Source organism: Sceloporus occidentalis, unplaced genomic scaffold (assembly GCF_023333645.1).
Source record: "Sceloporus occidentalis isolate IW3139 unplaced genomic scaffold, rSceOcc1.0.p SCAF_25, whole genome shotgun sequence".
In the NCBI taxonomy this organism is placed as follows: Eukaryota; Metazoa; Chordata; class Lepidosauria; order Squamata; family Phrynosomatidae; genus Sceloporus; species Sceloporus occidentalis.
In genome coordinates, this window is record NW_028317005.1 from 6,028,909 (window position 1) to 6,040,880 (window position 11,972).

The window sequence follows — 11,972 nt, forward strand, 5'->3', positions numbered from 1 at the left end:
TTGTTTTCCTATTATTCATCTACTGAAGTATGCGCCCTTATCAAATGCAGGTGGTGTTGACTTAGGTTTCCAAATTGTGACAACTTCCTAAATGTGTCCGGAAGCAGAGATAATTGTACCAACAGAGGCAAATACATTCCAGATTCTACTCTTAATAGCTAAGAACACTATGTCCTAAAAGGTAGACATGAAAGTAAGACAAATGAGTAGTTAATCCAAAAATATTTATGGCAAATGGCCCACCATACCCTGATTATACAACTCAAAACCCCCTGTAAACTTGTGCACAGATTAATGGGAGTTGTAGATTAACAACAGCTCTGTCTTGAACATGCCTTACCTAGGAAAACAATGAAGAATGTTGCAAAAATCATGTTTTTTTATCAGTTAGAATGCTGTTTAGGCATGGCATGCCATGTGTCAATGTCTCAGACCAGGGTTATGAGAAGGGTCATGAGAAGGAATTTAGTATTGAATAGTAATGACAAAAATATTCATTTTGCAACATAAAAAAGAACATCTATAATCCTTCTGAAGAATGTGGTATTACTGTGTGTAAATAAAATAAAAATCTTGGGGGGGCATGTCTGGCTGCCGAGTAAGATGGCCGCATGAGCTAGTTCCTCCGCCGCCACTCGCACAATTTTATAGCTACCTTACAGCTTTTTCGCCATGAGACGCTCCAAGAATACGGTTACCGACCCCTCCATGCCAGGGGATCGTTCCAGGTCGTCCTCTTCCTCCCTCCGGGAGTATTTCCGTACACCAGCAGATCTGGCCTCACAGGCCTCAGACGACCACGAGGCCGCCTCTCCTGCCAGCACATCCTCTGCGGAGGATCCGGCGGATTCAACCCACTTGCCCTCGGTGCCCCATCCACCTGAGGTTTTGCAACTTTTCTCCTCGGCTCCCTGGAAGACGGACTTCTCTCTGCTTATTAACGAACTTAAGCAGGTGGTCCGGGACGAGGTGTCGGCGCTCCGCAGTGATTTGTCCAGCCTGGAACAGAGGGTGCAGGCCCTGGAGGAGGTAAAGACCCAACAGCACACTACCACCACTGCTTTGCAACATACGAGTGACCGTCATGCAAGTTACTTGAGGGACCTACGTCGCCGGATTGAGGACTTAGACAATCGGGGCCAGAGACAGAATATTCGAGTGAGAGGGGTGCCTGAATCTGACGCCCCTGAAGATGTCTCAGCGCTCCTAACAGGTCTGTTCAATGGTCTCCTGGGCCATGCCCCTGATGCCTCCATGCCCATAGATCGTGCACACCGGGCCCTCCGCCCTCGTGGTGGCCCGGGGACCCCCCCGAGAGACATCTGCCACCTGTCAGACTTCCGTCTGAAAGAAGCCATCATGGCCCGCACGCAGGAGGTGGGCACTTGGCCGACGCAGGATTGCCAGGTGTCGCTCTTTCACGACCTGTCTGACCTGACCCTACAAGCGAGACGGGCTCTTCGCCCCCTGACGTCGGAGTTGCAGCGGTTGCGCATCCCATACTGCTGGGGTCATCAGACACAATAACCAGTCTCTCACCATCAAGCACCACCATGATGTCCATGACGTTCGCACCTTTTTGGCCTCCCAGTCATCCAGGTTTCGGATTGGACGGATATGGAGGTTGACCCGGCTCCTCTGCCCCGCAGGCGCGACCGCCCTGCGTCCTCCCGACGCCACACCCCCACTGAACACCTGCCGGGTGTCCTGGTTTCTCGCCGCCTGGGAGACATCAAGGAATGAGGAGTCCTGTGTGTTCCTCCCCTCCACTTCTGTTTATATTATTTTTATTTTATTTAAATTATTATTATTATTTTTTATTTTTTTTCCCTGAGTCCCTCCACCCCTGCGGACTTCATCACGCAGCTCTGTCTCCTGGACTCCTTGCTTCTCTCTCCGGCTTGGTCTCCATAGCCTATCGCTGGCCCTGGACATCCACCCGGTTGTGCTCAGCTTCCTTTCTGTCTCTATGACACGGGGACTTCGACCGGCTTGGAGTTGGGTCACACTAGGGTGGCAGGGATCATCACCCTCGAGCTCACGGCTCCTCGTACCACCTCCATTGAGGCTCCTCTGCGGCTCCCCCCACCTCTGTGGACTCCGTCACGCTGCTGTGTCTCCTGGACTCTTGCTCCTCTCTCCGGCTCGGTATTTCGGTATTTCACTTGTATTTCACGATGTCACACTTCTATCATATATGGGCTAGGTTTCCCGGGCTACGGTACCCACTGTTGCATGTCTATCCAGTTTCATAACACGCTCTCGGGGCGCTTGTTGCACGCACTGCACTCACATCCATGCACAATCCATGTCGCACTTCCACTAAGTTGTTTCTCATACTTACGGTGTCACACTTCTACTTGCTTGTTTCTCATACTTATGATGTCACATTACTACTAAGGTGTTTCTCATACTGTTGTCTTTATTGCCCATGTCACCTCTGCTCCTTTTTTATAATTTTTATTTAAATTTTTTTTACTATTCTTATTATCCTGCTTAAGTGGGCTTTGTTTCCCGGGCTACGGTACCCACTGTTGCATGTATATTTGGCACGAATTGTAAAACGTTAATAACGCGCTCTCGGGGCGCTTGTTGCACGCACTGCACTCACTGCACTCACATCCATGTCACACTTCCGCTAAGTTGTTTCTCATACTTATGGTGTCACACTTCTACTTGGTTGTTTCTCATAGTTATTATGTCACATTACTAATGGGGTGTTTCTCATACTTATGGTGTGGGAGTTCCACCCCCTCCTCCCACTGTTGTCTTTACTGCCCATGTCACCTCTGCTCCTTTTTTTTTTTTTTTTTTTTTATATTTATTATTATCCTGCTTACGTGGGCTTTGTTTTCCGGGCTACGGTACCCACTGTTGCATGTATATTCGGCACACATTGTAAAAAGTTCATAACGCGCTCTCGGGGCGCTTGTTGCACGCACTGCACTCACATCCATGTCACACTTCCACTAAGTTGTTTCTTATACTTATGGTGTCACACTCCTACTTGGATGTTTCTTATACTTATGATGTCACATTATTATTGCGGTGTTTCTCATACTTATGGTGTAGGGGTTTCCCCCCCTCCTTACACTGTTGTCTTTACTGCCCATGTCACCTCTGCTCCTTCCCTTGCGGTGTGCCTACGCCATCAGATGTCTTCTCCGTGCCTGGATTTCGAATATATGCTTATTTCCTGTCTCCCTCGTACTCTATTCTTTATGGCGTTTTGATTCATGTTATCCAATGTTGCGGGCGGCGGGCTGCTTCTGGTTCTCAGGTTTATTGACTCTGTTTCCTTGTGTGTACTGCCCTTGCTGTTGCGGCAGACTCACTCCCTACACTGTGACGCCTTGGTATTGTCGGGTTGATTGAACCCGTTTGGCGTAGTTAGTGTCTATTCTTTTTGTTCCCCTCCCTCTGCCCCACCCCCCCTCCCGCCCGGCTTCCCTACATACCGACCCCCCCCTTTTTCCTTTTTCTTTTTCTCTCGCCCTCTCGCAGTTCTCTTCTTCCTTCCTTTATTTTCTTTTGCCCGATGCCATCCCCTGCCTAGACCGGGATGAACCTGCTTTCTATTAATGCCCGTGGTTTGAACATCCCGGAGAAACGCTCCACCCTTTTTCGAGAATTGCGGAGGGGCCGTGTAGATGTTGCCTTCATACAGGAGACCCATTTCTGTGGGTACAGGGCTCCTAAGCTGTCCTGCCGATCGTACCCCACTGACTTCTTTAGTAATAACCCGATGGCTAAGACCAAGGGGGTGGCTATCCCTTTTTCCGCTAGGATGCCTTTCCAGGTTATAGATACACGGGTAGACCCAGAGGGGAGGTTTTTGTTGGTTAAGGGGAAGCTCTTGGACCAGGCTTATACATTCGCAAATGTTTATTTACCCAACCGGGGCCAGCACGGTGCCATTCTATGCAAGCTTGCTAGCTTCCAGGAGGGTGTGCTGGTGCTGGGCGGCGACTTTAATGTGGCCCTGTACCCTGAGTTTGACACCTCGTCTGGTAATGCACGGACCCCCCACCACGTCCTATGCAAGATCACCTCCCTTCTTGCGTCCCACAGGCTAGTTGATTGTTGGAGGGCCCTGCACCCCACTGATCGGGATTATACCTTTTATTCCACGGCGCACGGTTCTTATTCCCGCATAGATTATTTCTTTCTTCCTTGCCGCTTTGCCACGCTCCTGAATGGTTCTGCCATTGGGTCGGCCACCTGGTCTGACCACGCTCCCGTCTCTGTCTCCCTTGCCTCCCCATTGCCTCGCCCCTCGGGGGGATCCTGGCGACTTAATGAGTCTTTGTTGTCTGATTAGCTGTCCTGTGCGGAGACGTCCCAGGTCCTCCAATGTTATTTTGATGAAAATCTTGACTCTGAGACTCCGGTGTTGACTGTCTGGGAGGCTCACAAATGTGTGGTTAGGGGCCACTTTATTAGTGTTTGCTCCAAGCGTAAGCGGCTCGAGGCTGAACAGGTGGACCGGCTTTATACCCATATAGCTTCGGCAGAACAGGCTCACAAGACTTCTTTATCGGGAGGTGACCTGCAGCTCCTCCTGACACTTCGAGGTGAATTAGCCTCCATTCTTAACAACAAGATGCAACGCTCCTTTTTGAAGAAAAAGGCGCTGTTTTATGAGCACGGCGACAAGCCCGGCAGGTATTTGGCCAGGGCTCTTCGTGCGGGGCGGAAACCCACGTACGTCCCCAGGGTGCGCTCCTCTGGGGGTCGAATTTATTCTCACCCCTCTGATGTTTCCCATTGCTTTCAGGACTATTATGAAGCACTGTACAACCTCCACCCGGGCCCGCTCGGCCCCCCCCCCCAGTAAGGCTGCCAATATCGAGGCGTATCTGTCTCAGACGATTCGCCGGTTGCTCACGGCAGATGAGGCTGCTCTCCTTGATTCTCCAGTCACTTTGTCAGAATTTCTGATGGCCCTGAAGTCCTCCCCTTCCGGAAAGTGCCCCGGCCCTGATGGGTTGCCTTTACGTTATTATTCTGTGTTCCGGGATCTCCTGGCCCCCCGCTTCGTAGATGCCTTCAATTCTATCTTAGAGGGCGGACGTATCCATTCCCATACTTTGTCGGCCTCCATCACCCTGATTCCTAAGGAGGGCAAGGACCCCGAGCCCTGCGGTAGCTACCGCCCCATATCCTTGCTGAACACTGATCTGAAGTTGTTAGCCAAGATACTTGCTAATAGAATCAAACCCTTTCTGCCCTTCTTTGTGCACCCTGACCAGACGGGCTTCGTTCCGGGCCGGGAAGCCAGGGACAGCACCATTAGAGCCCTTTCACTCATGCATTTCGCGAAACACACGTCCATCCCGACAGTGCTCCTCTCTACTGACGCCGAAAAGGCTTTTGACAGGGTGGACTGTGCTTTTATGCTTCCCACTCTGACTCACATGGGATTTGGCCCGGGTTTACTCACCTGGATCGGATCTTTATACTCTACGCCCACAGCCCGTGTCCGGATCAACGGCTCCTATTCCGACCCTTTCCCTATACAGAATGGGACCCACCAGGGTTGTCCCCGCTGCTCTTCGTGCTCACCCTGGAGCCTCTCCTTCAGGCCGTCAGGATGAACCCTGACATCTGCGGACTCCAAGTGGGTTCCACGCACCATAAAATCCTGGGCTACGCAGACGACCTCTTGTTCGCCATTACTCGCCCAGAGATTTCTCTTCCGAATATCCTCAAGGAGCTTTCCCGGTTCGGTGCCCTCACCAATTTTAAAATGAATTCCTCTAAGTCGGAGATTCTGAACGTGAATTTGTCCCAAGCAGCTGCCCTCCCGCTACAGGCCTCTTTTCCCTTTGCTTGGCGTAGCCCCAAAATCCGGTACCTGGGGATTTGGCTGTCTCCTGACTTCTCCCAACTTTATCATTATAATTTTGCGCCCCTGCTGGCTGCTCTCCAGGCTGATCTGGTTTCGTGGAGGAAGCTGACGCTCTCCTGGGTCAGTCGCATCAATACGATCAAGATGAATCTTATGCCTCGTGTTCTTTATCTGTTCCAGACTTTCCCCATCTCCATCCCTCCCTCCTTTTTTGACTCGCTTTGGTCAGCTTCCTTGCGATTTGTGTGGGGTACCCGTGCTCCCCGAATCCGATTCACTACACTGATACTCCCCAAGTCAAAGGGTGGTCTTGCTTTACCCTGCCCCCGCTCTTACTATAGGGCGTGTCATTTGCTACGTGTTCTGGAGTGGGCGCATAGTCCGCCCCATAAGCAATGGGTGGGCATTGAGGCGGTCTTGCTGGACCTCCCCATGAAGGTCTTACCCTGGCTGTCGATTCCGACAGCTCGCACGTTCACTCTGTCTCACCCTTTTATCCGAGCCACTTATATGACTTGGCTTCAGGTCCTTCGGAAGACGCAACTTTCTTCTATCCCCTCCCCATTGACCCCGGTCAGGGACAATCCTGATGGTGGGCCGCGACCTCTTCCCAGCTTCCCCTGCTGGTGTGGGATCGAGGATCGGTTCCTTTCTGTCCTCTGAGGGTCTTAAGCCCTTGGCCATACTGTCCTCATGCTCCCCTCCCTCCTTCTTAGATTCCTTCCGTTATGCGCAATTGTGTAGTTTCTTCCGGTCCTTGCCTCAGAAACACGCTATGTTGCGGGATTGCACACGATTTGAGGAGCTCTGTATGTCCTCCACGCTCCCACCCCATGGCATTTCTGGATTGTATGGCCTTTTACTTGAGGCCTTTCATCAGGTATCGCCACCGTTCATGGGGGGTTGGGAATCTGAGCTGCAGGTCACCTTCTCCGCGGCGCAATGGGAAAAGATTTGTGTTGTTACTCACTGTTGCTCTAGGAGTAATAGGGATTGGGAAATGGCGTATAAATTGTTGTCCCGTTGGTACCGGCCCCCGACCTTGACTTCTGCTTACCGCCCAGATGTGCCTAACAGATGCTGGCGATGCGACGCCACCCCTTGCTTCCTTCTTCACCTTTGGTGGCACTGCCCTCGGCTTGCTCCTTTCTGGGCCTCAATCCATCAGCACATGCAGCTCTTCACGGATCGGGCCATTCCTTTTACACCGGAGTTCTTCCTCCTCCATCATATGCCTTATCCTGTGCGCTGGTTCAAGAGATCGGTGATTCGTCACCTCTTGACGGCAGCCAAGGCACTAATTCCCCTGCGCTGGGGCAGCCCTGCCCCTCCCACCATTAAAGAATGGGTTCTCCGGGTGGAACAGATTCGCGTTTTTGATGAATTGCACCTCCTGACCGATGAGTCCCTTGAGCGATACAGGTCCACTTGGTTTCACTGGCTGGAATTTGTGTCGGGGCCAGATGGTCTTCCTCTATTGGACTAGCCACCTGGGCGGTTCTCCGGCCCCCTGGTTTGGGCAGATGGTCGCTGGGCTTTCTTCCCTTCTTTCCTTCTTTTTCTCTTTTGCTCTATGCTGTCCTTATCCTTCTCTCCCCCTCCCCCACCCCACCTTTTTTTTTTCCCCCTTCCTTCTCTCACTCCCCTCTTCTTTCCCTGTTGTCTGTCTCCCTCCTGTCTTTTCCCCTCCAGTCTGCCTCCCCTCCTCCCTCATATTGGGCCCGCACTGCGTTTCTCAGTGACGGATGTGTATTATAACATGTCTTGCTATGCTGCCCGCCAGGCCCGGACTGGGACAAAAAATAGGCCTGGGCATTTAAGCCAGAGCAGCCCATTTTTATTTATTTATTTATTAAAGCCCACCCTTCATGTACCATCTTTGCATTTACTCATTCACACAAATCATTAACACATTCATTAATGCAGTCTCACAAATCATTCAAGCAATTCATCCACACATGAATTCATTAATTGTCATACGCATTCACAAAATTCATCCACACATTTATTCATTCATTCATTCATTCTCATACGCATTCACACTACGCCTTCTCCCCATCTTATCTGCCCCTTCTATGTTCCCCCTTTTCACTATGTACCCTCTTCCCCACTTCTCAATATGTATCCCCTCTCCCCATTTCTCACTATCTAACCCCCTCTGCTCCTTCTCACTGCACCCCCCTCCCTCACCCTACTTACCTTGTTGCGACCGGGCCGGCGGCAGGGCCGGATAGACTTAGGGGCTGATGGAGCTGCAGCTCCAGGCCCCTACCTTAAAATAGGCCCAGTCAGGACTGGGCCTATGCGGCCTCTACGGCCGCATTAGCGCAGGGCCCCTTAAGCCCACCGCAACTGCGACCGGGTCCGCCACTCTAAGGGGCCGGGAAGCCCCCACCAGGGCCGGCCTTAGGGGTCTGCGGCCGCATCGGGGTTTTTTTTTTACTTTATTTAACATCCACCATGTTAAATAAAGTTAACAAAAACTTTATTTAACATGGAGGATGTTAAATAAAGTAAAAAAAATAAAATCCAATGTTTTCATTTAAACCCTGTGCGGCCGCACACCCGTAAGGCCGGCCCTGGTGGGGGCTTCCCAACCCCTTAGAGTGACGGACCCGGTCGCAGTTGCGGCGGGCTTAAGGGGCAGGTGCCCCTTATGCCCTGCGTTAATGCGGCCGTAGAGGCTGCATAGGCCCAGTCAGTCCAGTCCTGACTGGGCCTATTTTAAGGTAGGAGCCTGGAGCTGCAGCTCCATCAGCCACTAAGTCAATCCGGGCCTGCTGCCCGCACATGACTTCTCATACTCACCAACACCACTGTCATGATGACTCTCATTTTCTTGTCACGCTGCTGCCTGGTGTCTCCCTGTTGGCTCCGCGGGCTGCTATCATGGCTCCCCCACTAATCTGGGCGTGTTGATATCCCTCCTCTCTCCACCTGGGCTCACAGAGAATTTATCCGAGTGTGTTGTATACTTTGCTGTGTCTCACTATGTAGCTCGTATGTGGCTGTTAATACACATTTGCACTACTATCATAAGGTTTCTCACTTTGTTACCGCAATAATATCCGGTGCCTTTTTTTTCGTTGGCGCCTTGTGCTGTTACCATGACCCCCCCCCCCTTATTTTTCCTTCTGTATCCTCCTCTGGAAAACTAAAATTGAAAATAAAGAAAAACTGATTTACCCTAAAAATCTTACATGGAAAAGTTCTGAGTATGAATAAGTGATCTTTAATCTTACTAGAAGGAGAGAGAGACACTCTCAGGTGTTTTAAGCACAGCTCAGTCTTTCCTGGGGTGGGGTGTCACAACGTATACAAATTTGATTACTAAACACCACCCTTATTATATATATCCTGGTTATTCTATCAGTCCTTCAATGAGCTGTAAATAAACCTGAAATAAAGCAGCATTTAATATAAAACTGCATTGTTACATTTTCTGTGATCTTGATTTCCAAAGAGAACTATAGCTTTAAAAATAGAAATTGAATAACACGAAGATAAAAATGTCCTCCATTTGGTATAGCCTAGTCTGGCAAGGTTATATTTAATTCTGAAAGGGTCACAATGCATTCACTTTACGCTGCTTGAACATTCCACGACTCAGTGCTTTTGTCAAGCTACGCAAATGCTTTCTGGAGACTATGTAATTTTTTTTAAGAGAAGAACAGTCATTCGCCATGAGTCACATCAGGTAGGTCAGGTTTTTTTTTCTGCATCATAACCCAGCTATTCCAAAGCTCTTTATTCTCGTTGTAAAACTTTTATATAACTAATATATTTAGTTTTGATCAATCTACGAAAAAAGGTATGTGATATATTTTCCATCTTCTCTATCTCTTTTCCCCTTTTTTATTCAACTCTCACCATCTCTTTCTTTCTCCCTTCTCCTCTCTTTTTTCTTTTACACTATCCAACAGCCATTCCCCCACACAACACTATCTAGCAGCCACTCCCTGTACATTAGGCAGCACCTCTCCCACCTGTATACAACACTGTCTGCAGGAACTCCTCTCCACACATATTACTGGGCAGCCTCTGTTTCTCCAAACAGAACACAGAAACTCTCCGCCCTTCACTACACACTATAGTGAGAGCCTTTGGGGTGTATTCTTGGTCACACTGTGCCAGGTATACAGCAAAGTTACAATTATTGTGAACTTTACTTTAAGCCCAACCAGCATCATCAACAATTCCTATGGTGACAAGGCTTTATAGACGACACAATTTTTTTTTTAATACCAACGCAACCTAGGTCTACAATCATGAGACAGGTGCAAACTACACATAGGAACTATATGCACCAACAAACATGGAAAACTTGCACACATTGGCCAACACAATGCCATGCCCTTTGGCATTCATGGGGTCCAAGCAACTTTTGAGAGATCATGTAGGATATAGACAGTGTGGTGATCTACAGTAATTCTTAATTAATATAATAATAATTCAGAATGAGGCATCAGGGTTTACCATAAATCTGTAATCCTTTAATACATTGGGTTTATTCAAGATGCTAAAACCCCTGCTACCAAAAATGAAGTAAGGTCAATCTTGGGACTTGCCAGATATTTTAGATATTTTATTCCAGAATTTGCTACCATAGCAGCCAGAATGACTGAATTTACATTAAAAGGTAAGAGTTTTGAACAGCCTTTTTAACAGATGAAAAAAACACCCTTTGTACCAAGCCAGTTCTGCATAGTCCACATGTTGACAAACCATTTGTGGTACAAACAGATGCAGCAGAGGTGGGGTTTGGTGCTGTTCTTACTCAGAAGAACTCAGAAGAGCATTCTATTGTTTATTTGAGTCGGAAATTATTTTCACGGGAACAGAGGTGTTCCATTATTGAAAAATAAGGGCTTGCAACCGAATGACATTGGAGACATTATGGTACTATTTGTAGGGAAGGTGCTTTACATTGGTAATTGATCACGGTCCTTAGACCTGGATTCCTACCATAAGAGATGCTGGGATAACTAGATGGTATCTAGCTTTTGATTCACCATCATACATAGATCAGGAAAGGGGCATCAAAATATGGATCCATTGTCAAGATGTGTCGCAGTTAGATGTGATGGTCAGGAAGGACAAGTTTCCTTTTAAGGGGGGAGGTAGGTGATATAGTAATTTGATTCTTACTTTTTTATTTTTACATTTCTAAGTGTAATGTTTGTGAGTGTTTTCTGATAACTGACCAATCCATTTTGTTCTGAATGAGTGGCGGGTGAGTGTGCTTTCTTACTTTCTGTTTTTAGGCTGGCTACTTAATAACATTTCTTTTTAGTTCTTTGGGAAGTGTCAGTGACAGTATACGCTGCTGGCATTTGCAACTTGAATGTAACGTGTCTAATGTGGATTGAACCCAAGCGCCATTGTCTTATGTATTTGTTTGATATTTATTTATTTATTTAACATGTAGCAATGCCAAAGTAAGGGTGGTTGTTGCTCTAAGAGGCCAACAAGTTGAACTTCTGGGTATTTAAGGATAAATCATTATGCATCATGGAAGTTAATGTTTTTTTTAAAAAAGGTTGTAGTATCATTGTAATTTGTTTTTGTTTAAAGTATTAAGGCATAGCAGCAAGGATGTCTTGCTGAATGTGTTTGCTAGATGTGCATCAAATAAAGAAATCTCAAGACCTTTACATTTACATGTTTTTTTCTGGGAATTCTAAACCTCGCAGGCATCATTACACATGCAGCACATATCCTCATATCTATTGGCCAACTCACATCCATATGCTCACAAACACTTACCTATTAAAGTTGGCCTGCACCATTTAGCAGGCACAAGTGGCGTCTGTAACTGTTCTGCCACCAAACAGGAGTAGGAACACACCTAAGACATTCTGATTCACTCTCCATGCCACGGTTGAGGACAAGGTAAGAGACCACTATAGATTAACATCCGCCGTTGTCACCCAAGCACTAAAGGTCCTGAAGGAGAATGAGTCCTACACTTCATGACTACTGACCACTTCAAATTCATTGAGGGAATTTTCTCTAAGACGTTAGAAAGGCTCAAGGTAGCTTTTCCCAGTCTGAGATACCCAGTTTCATGGAGCCACAGATTGTGTCTATGTACGGTTTCTTTCACCATATAGGAAGAACA